The following is a 12,827-nucleotide window of genomic DNA, read 5'->3' on the forward strand; positions in this document are numbered from 1 at the left end:
AATACTCTGATATGGTCAGTTTCACAGTAAAGGGTGCAACTTTGATGTGGCAAGGGTAAAAAAAATAAAGTTATGTTTCCATATTTATCTTTGCCTTTATTTTATATAGGAATGTCTACATTTTCAACATTTTTTAATTCCAGAGCTTAATTCTTAGGCTAAATGTGAAACATTAAGTGACTAATATGGAATTTTAGATAAATTTAGGTAAAAACAACATGAATGTTTTGGTCACCCACAGCAACCAAATGAAGATTAATGGTAGGTGCAATGCAACTTTTCATTTGCTGTGAACATATCTTTGAAATATCAAAACACTTTTTTCCCCCGACAGATATTCGCTCTTGCAATTATTTAGATGTGAACTTCAAATTCCAAGGTAAAAATGGCACCTGACAAACTATTTTTAAGTTAAAAGAATGTTCTAGAAGCAAGAGCCACTCTAAACATAGCCTCAAATAATCTCTTGGTAACAAACATTTATCAATCCAAATCCCAAAGAAATTCGATTATTTTTAACAAAGTTGAAATTTTCAGACTTGTGTGTTTTGGAGGCTTCAGTTAACAAACTAGTGTGTTTCGGAGGATTCAAAACTGTTAACACAAAGTTTTAGTCCTGTATTCACTTACAATAAGAAAACTACAGTAAAGCAACTATAACAACATGCTAGAATAACAACAGGGCATCAATAAAATGTAAATAACAGTATACAGATGTACATCTTATGGCAGTGCATAATGTTTACTCTTCATACCTATTATTATTATGAAATTGGCTTCCCCAAAAGTGAATAACAAACTGTGCACACTTTGAGTGATGCTCAGTTTGAATTTATGACATTACATATATGGCAATATGATTCTAAAGGAAACTACAACAGTAGCGATAAAGGTACACTGATTAGGAACACCTTTTTTGGTGGCTTAAAGTTAGCAGCAACACATGTTTCGGAGGCCTATCGTAAGTGTTAACATGCAAAAAATGTCCATTTTAATGTGATAATAAGTACATTAGTGCAACTGATTGTTTCCAATTAACTAACAATGTAACATGTAAAATAGTATGTATTTGTATGCAGAAAAAAATTCCAACATAAATTATGTTAAGAGACAAAGAAAAATATGGTTTTCAAATCTTTATGCTCAGTTGTATATTTGCATGTATATCCATGACTTTGGGAATGCAGAAGATGAGTAGGCTACACACATGTATAGCTGTATGCATTTGTCAAACTTTTCACCATAATGCAGAAAGAATACCTTTCAATGAGTTCGAACTGCAGCTAGACTTAATGCAAAGATAATGTTTGCTGGCTTTATTTGTATTTATTAAGGACAGTTTGTGGGATGTTATATTGACAAACATGTAAATCACCCATCACAATTGTAGAGTATGTGAAATCAATTTCAGCTGTTGATGAGAATGGGATAGAAAATAGACTATGTGATGGCATGATGGTTAGATTACAACATAAAATATAAAAAGGGGAAAAAAGGCTTTTAAACATTCTTTTGCACATGGACTATGCCTGATATCCTCATAGCTATCAAATGCAATGATCATGGTCACAGAACAGCAATCACTGATCAGCCATTCCATGTAAGGGTCATCATCAAACTGAAAAAATGGAGTTGATGGATGATATTATCATGGAGATAGAAATTAAAATGGTCAAGATCCCATTCACCTTTTTGAAACGCCTGTTGAAAAGATATATGCATTTTTTTAATGTAAGAGTGGTGATGTGCAGATTGGAAATACTGGTGTGTGTTTGTGGTTTGCTAACTCTAAAAGTGATGATATTCTAATACATATTAGAAACTTTACAAATGTTTGTTTTAAATGCATGGTTTTGAAAGGAAAAAGTGGTCACTATATATGATTGCAAATGATGGCATGTTTTTGTATTGTATAACTTTCTAACTCCTAAAGTGATTGCATAATACACAGAAACTTTACAAATGTCTGTGTGTAGACATGATTTTGATATATAAGAGTGGTGACATTGTATCTAAGAAGATTGCAAATAATGGTGTGGGTGTGTAGATACAATACTTTTAAATTCTTATGAAGTTGTGACATTGTAATACTTAGAAACTCTATAAATGTTTGTGTGCTTATGTGTGCATGGTTTAGAAATTATATACGTTTAAACTGTTAAAGTGGTGACATTTTACATAAAAACTTTGTGTGTTTATGCGTGGTATTGAAATGTAAGAGTGGTGACATTGTAAAAGGAGATTGGAATCAATAGTGTGTGTGTATTTATATGTTAATGATACAATTTGTTAATAATCTAGTGTATAGATATAAATATATTATAGGAAATAATCTAGTGTGTGTTTGTGGTATAGCTGCTAACTCCTAAAGTAATGGCATTCTAATACATAGAAACTTTATAAATTTTTGTGCATTGATGTTTGCATGGTTTTGAAATGTAAGAGTGGTGACATTATACATGAAGATTGCAAATCATGGTGTGGATTTGTGTATATTTTACGCTATTAAAGTGATGACATTCTAATACAGTTCGACCTGGATTATCCGGCTTCCTTTTATTGGGAAAACTCTATTATTGGGACGCCTTCAGCCAATTCGCTTATCCGGATGAGCGCTGGTCCCGACATGGCTGGATAATCGAGGTCGAACTGTAAATAGAAACTTTTTGTTTGTGTGTTTATGTATATGGTTTTGAAATGTAAGAGTCATGACCTTGTACAAGAAGATTGCAGATAATGGTGAGTGTGTGTATATTCAATATACTTTTAAACTGTTAAAGTGGTGACATCTTAACATATAAAAAAAACTTTGTGTGTTTATGTGTGCATGGTTTTAGTGGTAACATTGTACATGTACAAGAAGATTGCATATAATAATGATGTGTGTGTGTATATAAATGTAAAATGTTAAAGTGATGACATTCTGATACGTAGAAACTTCATATGTGTGTTTTTTTTTTGTCTTAGCATATAATTATGCATAAGAGTGGTGACATACAGATTGGAAATGCAGTAATGATGTGTGTTTGGGGTTTGCTAACTCTAAAAGTGATGATATTCTAATACATACATTACAAAAAGTGTGGTGACATCCTCCATAGGAAACGAGCATTTTTGAATGCAACTTTGTGTGTTTATGATGGTTTCGAAATATAAGAGTGGTGACATTGTACAAGAAGATTACAAACTAGAAAGCACTCTGAGAGTGCAGACCTCCACCAAGCAGCTACTAGTTATTATACTCCCATGGTAGATTATTAAAATGATTTTCTTTCTATGTTAAGGAAATATCTTTACAAGACCTACTGATTCCTTGGTTTTGATTTGAGTATTTTCTGCTTCATTTATGTTGTAGAGTAGTTGCATGTAGATGTCTGACTCCTCGAGTAGGGCTGCTTGCAATGTATTTTAACAAAATTTTCTGTGAAATACTTTCTCTTGCTGAATTTTGGGGGTTTTCCATCAATTTTTTTCAGGTTTGTCTGCTTGCCTACATTATGCTTGTTCATCTGTTTGTCCATTCAAAACTAGTGAATGTCCTAACTTCTGCACCATTTTAAGGAATCAACTTTAAACTGCTGAACTTTAAAGTATTGAATTGAAAAAATTGGATTGAATTTAACTAGCAGCGTTGCGGGGGGGGGGGGGGGGGGCTGTGACACCACCACCCCCATTCAAATATTTTGTCGGCAAATTTTCAATTTTAATAAGCAATCAGCAAAGCTCAAAAAGTTGATGATTTTTTTTTTTTTTTTTGGGGGGGGGGGGGGGTTGTCAGAAAATTGTTATGTTTCTTCATTTGATGTCTTGAAATTTGGTCTAATAACACCCCCCCCCCCCCCTTCAAAATGGTCTAGTGATGCCCCCGGCATGCATGAATGTAGGACGATGAACTTACTCTGAGTTGGAAAGGACTGTGACTCCTTTTCTTTTTCTACATGTATTTTAGCATTTTTGCCAAAAAAGGAGTAGTAATTACTATCATGTTGGTCTTACTAAATATTAAAAGTGCAGCTTTGTAGTGACGAAGCAACAATAAAAATGTGGAATTTTCTTAACGCTTGTCATCACAATAAGTCTGAAGAGGCCAATTACTTTGAACTAAACAATAGAAGTTCAGCAGTTGATCATGAATTGAACAGATGCTTAATGGCTGCACTAATTATCTTTGGGATGGTATTCTGTACTAGTTCTACTTAGCTACAGTAACAGAAAAGAGTAAGTAATCAGCATTTTAAAAGGGGCGAGGAGTGACAGCGTTTTAAAGATGTTGTGTTCTCTCCTTTTCTTGCTGTATCTAGCACATCTAACTGTTGGATTCAGCTAGATAAAAGGGTGAATGCAACCTGTAAAAATGCTGTCACTCCTCGCCACTTTTGATGTTGATTTACTCTTTTCTTTTTAAGAGTGTATCATGTGGGTAGGCATATACCAATCCTTGACATCAGACTTAATCATAAAATGGCTGTTTTAAATTAATGATTTCTGAATGCTATAAAAGCATCAATATCCTTTAAAGGGACTGTACAGTACTGGTTGAAGTAAGGATTCATGTTTTGAACATTCCTAAGTGAGATAATGAAAAGCCTCTTATGAAATATGAAAGAGCATGTAATTTTAAGAAGGATTCAACGTTTATTTGATGAAAATTGGTTTTCAAATGGCTGAGATATCCAAGAAAGTGCTAATAATAAAAGGCGACATACCCCAACTTTATTAGTATCTCTTTGTTTCACCTTGTTTTTGGATATCTCAGCCATTTCAAAACCGATTTTCATCGAATAAACTTTTGATACCCCTTAGAACTGCATGCTCTTTCACATGTCATAGAGTGGTTTCTGAATATCTCACAAAACGTTAAAAGCTAAATCTTCACCTCGACCAGAACTGTACATACCCTTTAAACATTGAACTGAATCCCAAAATCCTTACTGTTAATGACAACATATATCCTAGCATAATCCATTTCATCTTCCACTATCGACACCCCACGGCTAAAGAAAATGAAGCGGATCAAGTGGTTAGATAGTCATCCTTCTATTCCTCCTCAACCCACTCCTGCTATCTTCCTTTCTTCTTTGCTGTCGGTGTCTTTGCTGTCCTCATCATCCTCATCCTTTTCTGCCCTTAACACTTCACTTCCTCCTTCTTCTCCTTGTTCTCCTTCTGCTTCTGCTTTCTCATACTCTTACTTCTTCTCCTGCCCCTCATATGCCAAATCCTTCTTCTGCTTCTCCTCTTCCTACCTACTCTTCAATAAGGGATTTTCATTTCACTGTCCCTAACTGTAATCCCCTTTGTTCCTACTTGACACTTGTTTCTGTTGTGGTTTTGCCTGTGTTTCTGATTTGTCTTCTTATTATTGTTGTCACATCATATTAGCAAGTTGTTTCACTTTTTCATTTTGACATTCTCCGTGTCTGGATGCAGAGTCTTCGGTGGCTCCAGTGAGAAGTACAAAGAGAAAACACCCACCTAAGACAAGGAATCGGAATATCAGGAAATGGCAGCAGTGGTGTCCAGGTGAAAAAGCAGCAGTACAACGTCACTTCCGTCAACTTATTTTGACCAACACTCTTCCTGGTCAATCACAAATTGAGCAGTGCCTAAAAGAGGAGCCCATCTTGCATGACAGAACCTGGCATAATATCAAAGATTACATTCTCAACAGTTTCAAGCAAAACATAGCCTGCAGGTAAAAAAAAAAAACCTGTAGACTTCTCTTTAAACATCTACAATGAAAGACTTGCACACAACATTGTTTATATCATCAAGCAGTATGCATTAAGTGCTTGTTTTTTTTTTTAATATTCTTTGAGTGTTTATTAGTTAAGTGATAGAAAAATCTTTTTTTAATAGTATTTTCTATACACATTTGGAATTTAACACAAAAATTTCCTGTTCAGCAATGATCTTATGGTATGCAATAGACAGAGAGAGGGACAAATCAAGAACCAAAGTGTAATAAAGAATTGTTTCATAATCTTTGTTTAGAGCTTAGTGTCAATCATGTTTTTGATTCAGGCTAGGATGGGTGTCAGATTTGTCAGAAAGTGTAGGACACTTATTTTCGTAAAATCAAAGACCAAAACAATAAAAGCTAACTTTCTCATACTCTTTGTTTAAAGTGCATAATTGTGCTGGCGAACCCAATGCAGTTGTTGCAGATGTTAATGTTTTCATACCATAGTAGGATGGTTATTGGATATCATTCTGTTCTGTAAAAATGTTAATAGTTCAATAGTTTCCAATCAGGCATTTCATTGTTGCTTATGAAATTTTGGCAAACAAAATGTGCCCCCCCCCCCCCATCATGGTGTTGGTGTAAAGAGTTACCCACCTTCTGATTGGTGCTTTCCTATTCGTATTCATGAAAATTAACAAAGAGTGTAGTGTTACTGGATCTTTAAATTGACTTTCTATATAACAGCAACAAATGATTGAAAATAAGGCTGAATATTTTAGCATTATATCAAATCGAATAAGTTGTAGTCGGCATCTAAGTAACACAAACTTTAAATGACAGAGATATGGTAAGTTCAACCCATAGGATCGAATTATCAAAGGAGGTTTAAACCTGGACCTGGTTTAAACCAGGGAGGTGTTAGAAAAGGAGAGACAACTCTTCGTAATTCATGCAAACACATGTTTTGGTTCAAAGCGTTAAATGGGATGTCTGGCATTCCACTATACGCTTTGAAGTCATGCGCTGCACTGCTCTAGTTGCATGGCAAAGTTCGGAGACAAAGAACGCATTTCACCTTTTGTTGAATTACAAGCTTTATTTCCCCGTAAAATTTTAAATGAAATAACTCGAATTGATTAAGAGTAGTTTAGGAAAGAATTCAATATTATAAACATGTATTTCTAGTTTCTTCCTAATGCGCAAATTGAAAAAATCTTAAAAACCTCATATTTTTGATGCGCACATTTCCGCATGTTAGCTTTCTATCCTTATATCTGGGATATTTTGATTTTTCAAATAAAGTACTCCGCTAAAGCGTGCACCAGCGTGCTTTTAAACTATTTGCTGTTAAATTGTCAGTTTTACGCTGCATTTTGATTCGCTGCTCCAATTCAAGGTACACAAGTTCATTGTTGCCATCACATTGAAAGAGAGAGAGCAAAATGCAGTAAGGGCAAGTATTTCTAGAAGTGAGAGCGCTAGTCCCAATTTTTGATGCTCTCTTTTGTCAAAGCACCTGATTTCCACCTGTAGTTAAGCGCGTAACTTCTCAGCGGTGCCGCGCATGGCTTCAAAGGAGAGCAGGAGTTGTCTCTCCTTTTCTAACAACCCTCATACGTTTTTTAAGTGTACACGCACACTGAATGTGATATATACTTATGTATTTCTTTAAGCGTGCACATGCCAAAGCAAAAGAAAGGTTGCAGGTAAAAAGATTGTTAAAGACTCTTAAACATTAAGATGATCAAGTTTACCTGGTAAATAATTCTGTTTACCAGTGAAGATTGAATTTCCAAATGATTACCATTGTGTAGTGTGTTGTGTAACAGTAAAATTTCTTTCCACTTTGCCTTTTGTTTGCTCATGCATTAATACCTATTAATACATGATACTATTCTTTTTTGACAAATTTACTTCTTTATTTGAAAGTTTGCAATGGAACTCATTTTTGATAAGTGCCCATCTATGTAATGGTCCTTTAATTTGACAACACAGTGTAAGTAGATAATCTACAATGAAAGACTTGCACTCTGCATTGGTAGGGCCTATATGTCATAAAGCAGTATGCATTAAGTGCTTGTTTTTTTAATATTCATTGAGTGTTTATTAGTTTGCTGATAGAAAAGTGTTTTTGTGATAATGTTTTCTATACATGTTTTGAATTTCAGCACAAAAATCCCAGTTCAGCAAGTATCTTATGTTATGCAATAGAGAGAGAGAGAGAGCGAGAGAGAGACAAATCAAGAACCAAATTAGAACAAGGAAACGTTCAAACCTGTAGGCCCGAATTATCAAAGGAGGTTTAAATCCCCACCTGGTTTAAACACCCTCTTAAGGTTTTTCGAGTGTACGCGCACACTGAATGTGATCCAATTATGTATTTCTTATAAAGCGTGCACATGGGCAATATGCAGTTATTTATTCAGAGTTTAATATGCTTAGAAACCCCAGGAGATTGTTTAAACCTCATTTGTGAATTCCGGCTGTAGTGTTACTCTTGACACGTTCAGGAGAGCATCATAAAATGAAATGAGGCAATTGCAAAGCCATTTCATTGATGCCCTGATTCTGATTTTGTTCACAGATATTAGATTAGGTCCATAAAAGATTATGGCAATTTATCCTCACCTCATATCAATGGTAATTGCATATTAAGGGAGTGAAAAGTATAATGGATGCATTTTACATTGTATTTGCAGTCATTCAGTTTACAGTCATTGATAGATTGAACACAGTTTGAGTCGATAAGAAGGAAAATGTGTAATTGTATCAGTATCAAAATTTCCCTTTAATATGGAAGTTCAAATTTGCAAATACAATTACAGATGACGAAACACTGGTCTCTTTCCTATGCCATGTCAAAATCAGAGTTACCCAAGTTTTGGGTTTGGTGATTATCAGAAGCTTCTGAATGTTCAATTTATTTGGACTCTATGAAGCACCCATTTCTTTTGATCTTGTAAAACATTGCTAATTTGCATTCAAAAGTTTTGTTTTTATTTTAGAACCTCAATATGTTAACTCAACTCCTTTGGCTTTGCCGAGTTATCTGTAAATAAACCTTAATCAACGTGCCAAGTTAAAAAAATATTAAAGGGCTACAAGATCATACTACTGGAGTTGGCCTTTATTGTATGATCTGTAAAGGAACATGGTGTCAAACATGGGTTTTCTTTTCTTTTTACTGACACTGTATAGCATGCTATAGACATCAATACAAGTATAGCTTAATTATTGCATAGAAATGATGAATACAATTTAAATACATTAAACAACTGGGGACTCTATGCAGTTGAGGTTTAAATCATGAACATATTTTTAATTGAAAATGGTACAACATCCACATACTGGACATGATACTGCAATCACAAATTGACTGCAGTTTACGTGTTGACAGCTGATAGGACAGCTGATCTGTTGTACAGTTGATCAATTTGATTGCAGATCTCTTCTGCTTCTACGTGTAAGAGGTCAAAACTCGTTTGGTAATTCTTATGGTATGGATTATATAATTGTAAGCATTTCCCTTTGGTACAGTTGCAGTTAATTTATGAGAAAGCTTTACAGTTTGCCACCTTCCAGTTTTTGTGTGACTAAATGAAAGTTTTATGTTTTCTTTAGATATCCACTGTGAAGGATATATTCTGTTGTGGGAATCACATGCACATGAGACATTTTATTATTCTGATGGACTCAACAAATATGAGACATCCATTACTGTGTGGCTGAATGAGCACAATTTCGAGTCATTTATCAGCATTAACTCTATGTGTACAGAACTGTTATATGTGACCCAGCACCACAAAACAAACAAGAAGTCGCCAGACATGGATTTTTAGTTAAGAGTGGATTCTGAAAGAGCAGACTCTAAGCTTTAAAATGTATAACTCAATTCAAATGGACTCTCCTAACCTATCTAAATATTGGAAAGAAAGGACACACTCTGGAAAGAGTGAACTGAGAAAACAGGCTCTGAAGTACATGGTGTATTCAAGCGTTTAATCTTTACCAAGCTGTGCTAGGTGTGGGATGAAATGAACAAAATACAGGATGTTGACCACTGGAGCAACAACAATGAAGGGATTATCAGATTAAGGTGAAATTGAGCATGCTACATTAGTACATTCTGTACATGATTAATGTTAACTTTCAATGCAGTAGCAGCATTCTCTTCAAAGTTATTGGAGTTGAAAGTGAAGTGTATGGACAGGGTTTTTGAGAAATGGGAAGAGGGTTCTATGAAAAACAACTAATTACACTATTCCATCAAAAAGTGTTCGAGAAACACTGCTGAAAACACAAGTTCCCGTTTGTTTTATGATCCCAAACTTTGATATTAATATAGAAAAAGACTTGCTCTTTCAGAAAATATGAACAACTCAAGTATTGCTGAAGCATTCAACAATTTTTTCATATCTAATGCAACTAAAATTACAAAAGATCTGCAGAGGAATACTTCTCAAATGATATTAGATGAGGGCAAAGGCTTTGTTCCATCTCATTCTCAATTTAACTTAAATATGATAACGAGAGATTTTGTATTGAGACAGATAGAGCTTCTTGGCATAGATAAAGCAACCGGAGAAGATCACATCGGCTGCAAACTTTTAAAGATGACAAAGAATGTTATTGCAGAATCTCTTTGCGATATTATCAACAAATCCCTGTCTACGGGAATTGTTCCACGTGAATGGAAAAAGGCTCGGGAAGTACCAATATTTAAAGCAGGAGATATTTCTTTGTTGAATAACTACCGCCCCATTTCAATCTTACCAACAGTGAGTAAAATTATCGAAAGGACCGTACATCAACAACTGAGCGAATTCATGAATGCGAATGATTTACTACACCCTAATCAATCTGTTTTTAGACCATTTCATTCCACATCAACTGCTCTTGCAAAACTTTTGAATCAGTGGTCTTTGAATATAGATAATAATCAAATTTCTGGAGTTGCCTTCATAGATCTTCGGAAGGCATTTGACACTGTAGATCATGACCTACTTTTCATAAATTAAAGTGTATAGGGTGTAACAAGACGACTGTATACAGATTGGTTCAAATCCTCTTTAAGTGACAGACAGCAAGTGACGCAATTCAAAGGAGCCAAGTCCCACCCTTCAACTATTAAATTGGGTGTACCTCAAGGGTCAATTCTTGGTCCCCTTTTATTTTCAATTTATGTCAACAGTCTACCCGAGTGTACTTCAGAAGGTGTTATAGATATGTATGCTGACGATACGACCCTCACTGTCAGTGCTAATGACGCAACAGTTTTAGAAGAAAAGATAACTGTTGCACTAAATAAAGTAATGGGGTGAATTAAGAAAAATCGGCTCGTCCTTAACACTGACAAAACTTCTGTCATGATTATCGGCTCCCATGCTAATCTCGGGAAAATCGAAAATTTCAGTATTTCATTAGATGGTAGTCGGATTAAAAGAGTTCAGTTCACTAAATGTTTAGGTGTTTTAATAGATGAAGAACTGAAATGGTCTAAACAAATCGAAAATGTATGTAAATGTACCCAAAGAAGTGTCTGCATGATAAAGAGAGCAAAGGCCTTTTTGCCCCAACAATCCCTAAAATTACTTTATAATAGTCTAATGTTACCACAATTTGATTACTGTTCTGTTGTTTGGTCAAACAGATTTCAATCCCATACAACTAAACTAGAGAAAATTCAAAAGAGGGCAGCAAGAATAATTTTGGACAAACCATATGACACACCGTCGGCTGATTTATTCAAAAGTCTTAAATGGATGACACTAGACAAACGTTTTGATTTCAGCCGCGTTATGATGATGTATAAATGCGTCCATAACTTAGCACCTTCGTACCTTCAGGTGCACGTAGTTAAGCCTAGTGATGTACATGAACATCATACAAGGCTGATAGACAGTGGAAATCTACGTGTTCCAAGATTTCGCTCTGATTGTCACAAGTGCATTCCAATCGTATCTTCTTTACTTGAATGGAACAGGCTAGATTATTCAATTAGATCAGCTTCTTCCATATATTCATTTAAGAGATTGTTTAAGCAAAGTTGCTATTTGTAAGTAACACACGAAATTCATTCTGGGCTTTATCATTCCTGTATAATAGCGTTTTAATTGTTATTTTGGCATTCTGGTGAACTCTTGCTGTGGCATGTATTTTTTTATGTTACTTTGCAATGTACAGTATGCTGGTAACTATCTACACTGTATATGTCATCTTCTGTATATATGTTTTGCTATGTAATGTACATATGTTCATCAATATTATTCAGACGCAAGGATTTCATTAGCTTTTAACAGTTGTCAGTGTAAATCCTTGCGTCTGATTGGCTGATAGCAAATTCGTCGGTGAAAACCTCCGACGAACTCGTTGATGAAACGCCCCCCTCGGCTCCATGGAAGACCACTATTTATTGGTGAATGGACTACCCTGACAAAAGATTAGACATAAATAAATAAATGAATAAATAAATAAATAAATAAGATTGGTTAGGTTGACCCATTTCAGCTATTTTCAGGCCTCACACAAAATCACTATGTGCGACTTTTTGTTCGTTTTGTGGTGCACGATCACATATGAAGAACCTTTATTTTCTTTTTCAATTAATCCTCCGTCAGCCTAAGACAAGGACTTGTACATAATTTAATGAAGATTGCAAATAATGATGCATGGGTGTGGTTGTATGTGTGTGTGTATATACTTTAAACTATTAAAGTGATGACTTTGTAATGTGTGTGTGTGTGTATATATATATATACTTTTAAATTATTAAAGGGACTGTACAGTACTGGTTGAGGTAGGGATTCATGTTTTGAACATTCCTAAGTGAGATAATGAAAAGCCTCTTATGAAATATGAAAGAGCATGTAATTTTAAGAAGGATTCAACGTTTATTTGATGAAAATTGGTATTCAAATGGCTGAGATATCCAAAAAAGTGCTAATGATAAAAGGCGTCATGCCCCAACTTTATTAGTATCTCTTTGTTTCACCTTGTTTTTTTGGATATCTCGGCCATTTCAAAACCGATTTTCATCGAATAAACTTTTGATACCCCTTAGAACTGCATGTTCTTTGACATCTGATAGAGTGGTTTCTGAATATCTCACAAAATATTAAAAGCTAAATCTTCACCTCGACCA

The 12,827-nt window shown here is 34.8% G+C and overlaps 1 long non-coding RNA gene across 1 annotated transcript in view; it reads left to right on the plus strand.

The window, feature by feature from the left end:
• LOC139736222 (uncharacterized) overlaps window positions 1-5,689 on the plus strand; it is a 28,745-nt gene extending 23,056 nt beyond the window's left edge. The window contains exon 4 of the long non-coding RNA XR_011711242.1: window positions 5,431-5,689. This is a non-coding gene — a long non-coding RNA (uncharacterized lncRNA). The remainder of the gene's footprint in view (window positions 1-5,430) is intronic.
• The last annotated feature ends 7,138 nt before the right edge of the window (window positions 5,690-12,827 follow it).

The sequence above is a fragment of the Diadema antillarum genome, unplaced genomic scaffold, assembly GCF_040938485.1.
Source record: "Diadema antillarum isolate AM-2024a unplaced genomic scaffold, OU_Dant_1.0 seq00000633_RagTag, whole genome shotgun sequence".
Taxonomy (NCBI): Eukaryota; Metazoa; Echinodermata; class Echinoidea; order Diadematoida; family Diadematidae; genus Diadema; species Diadema antillarum.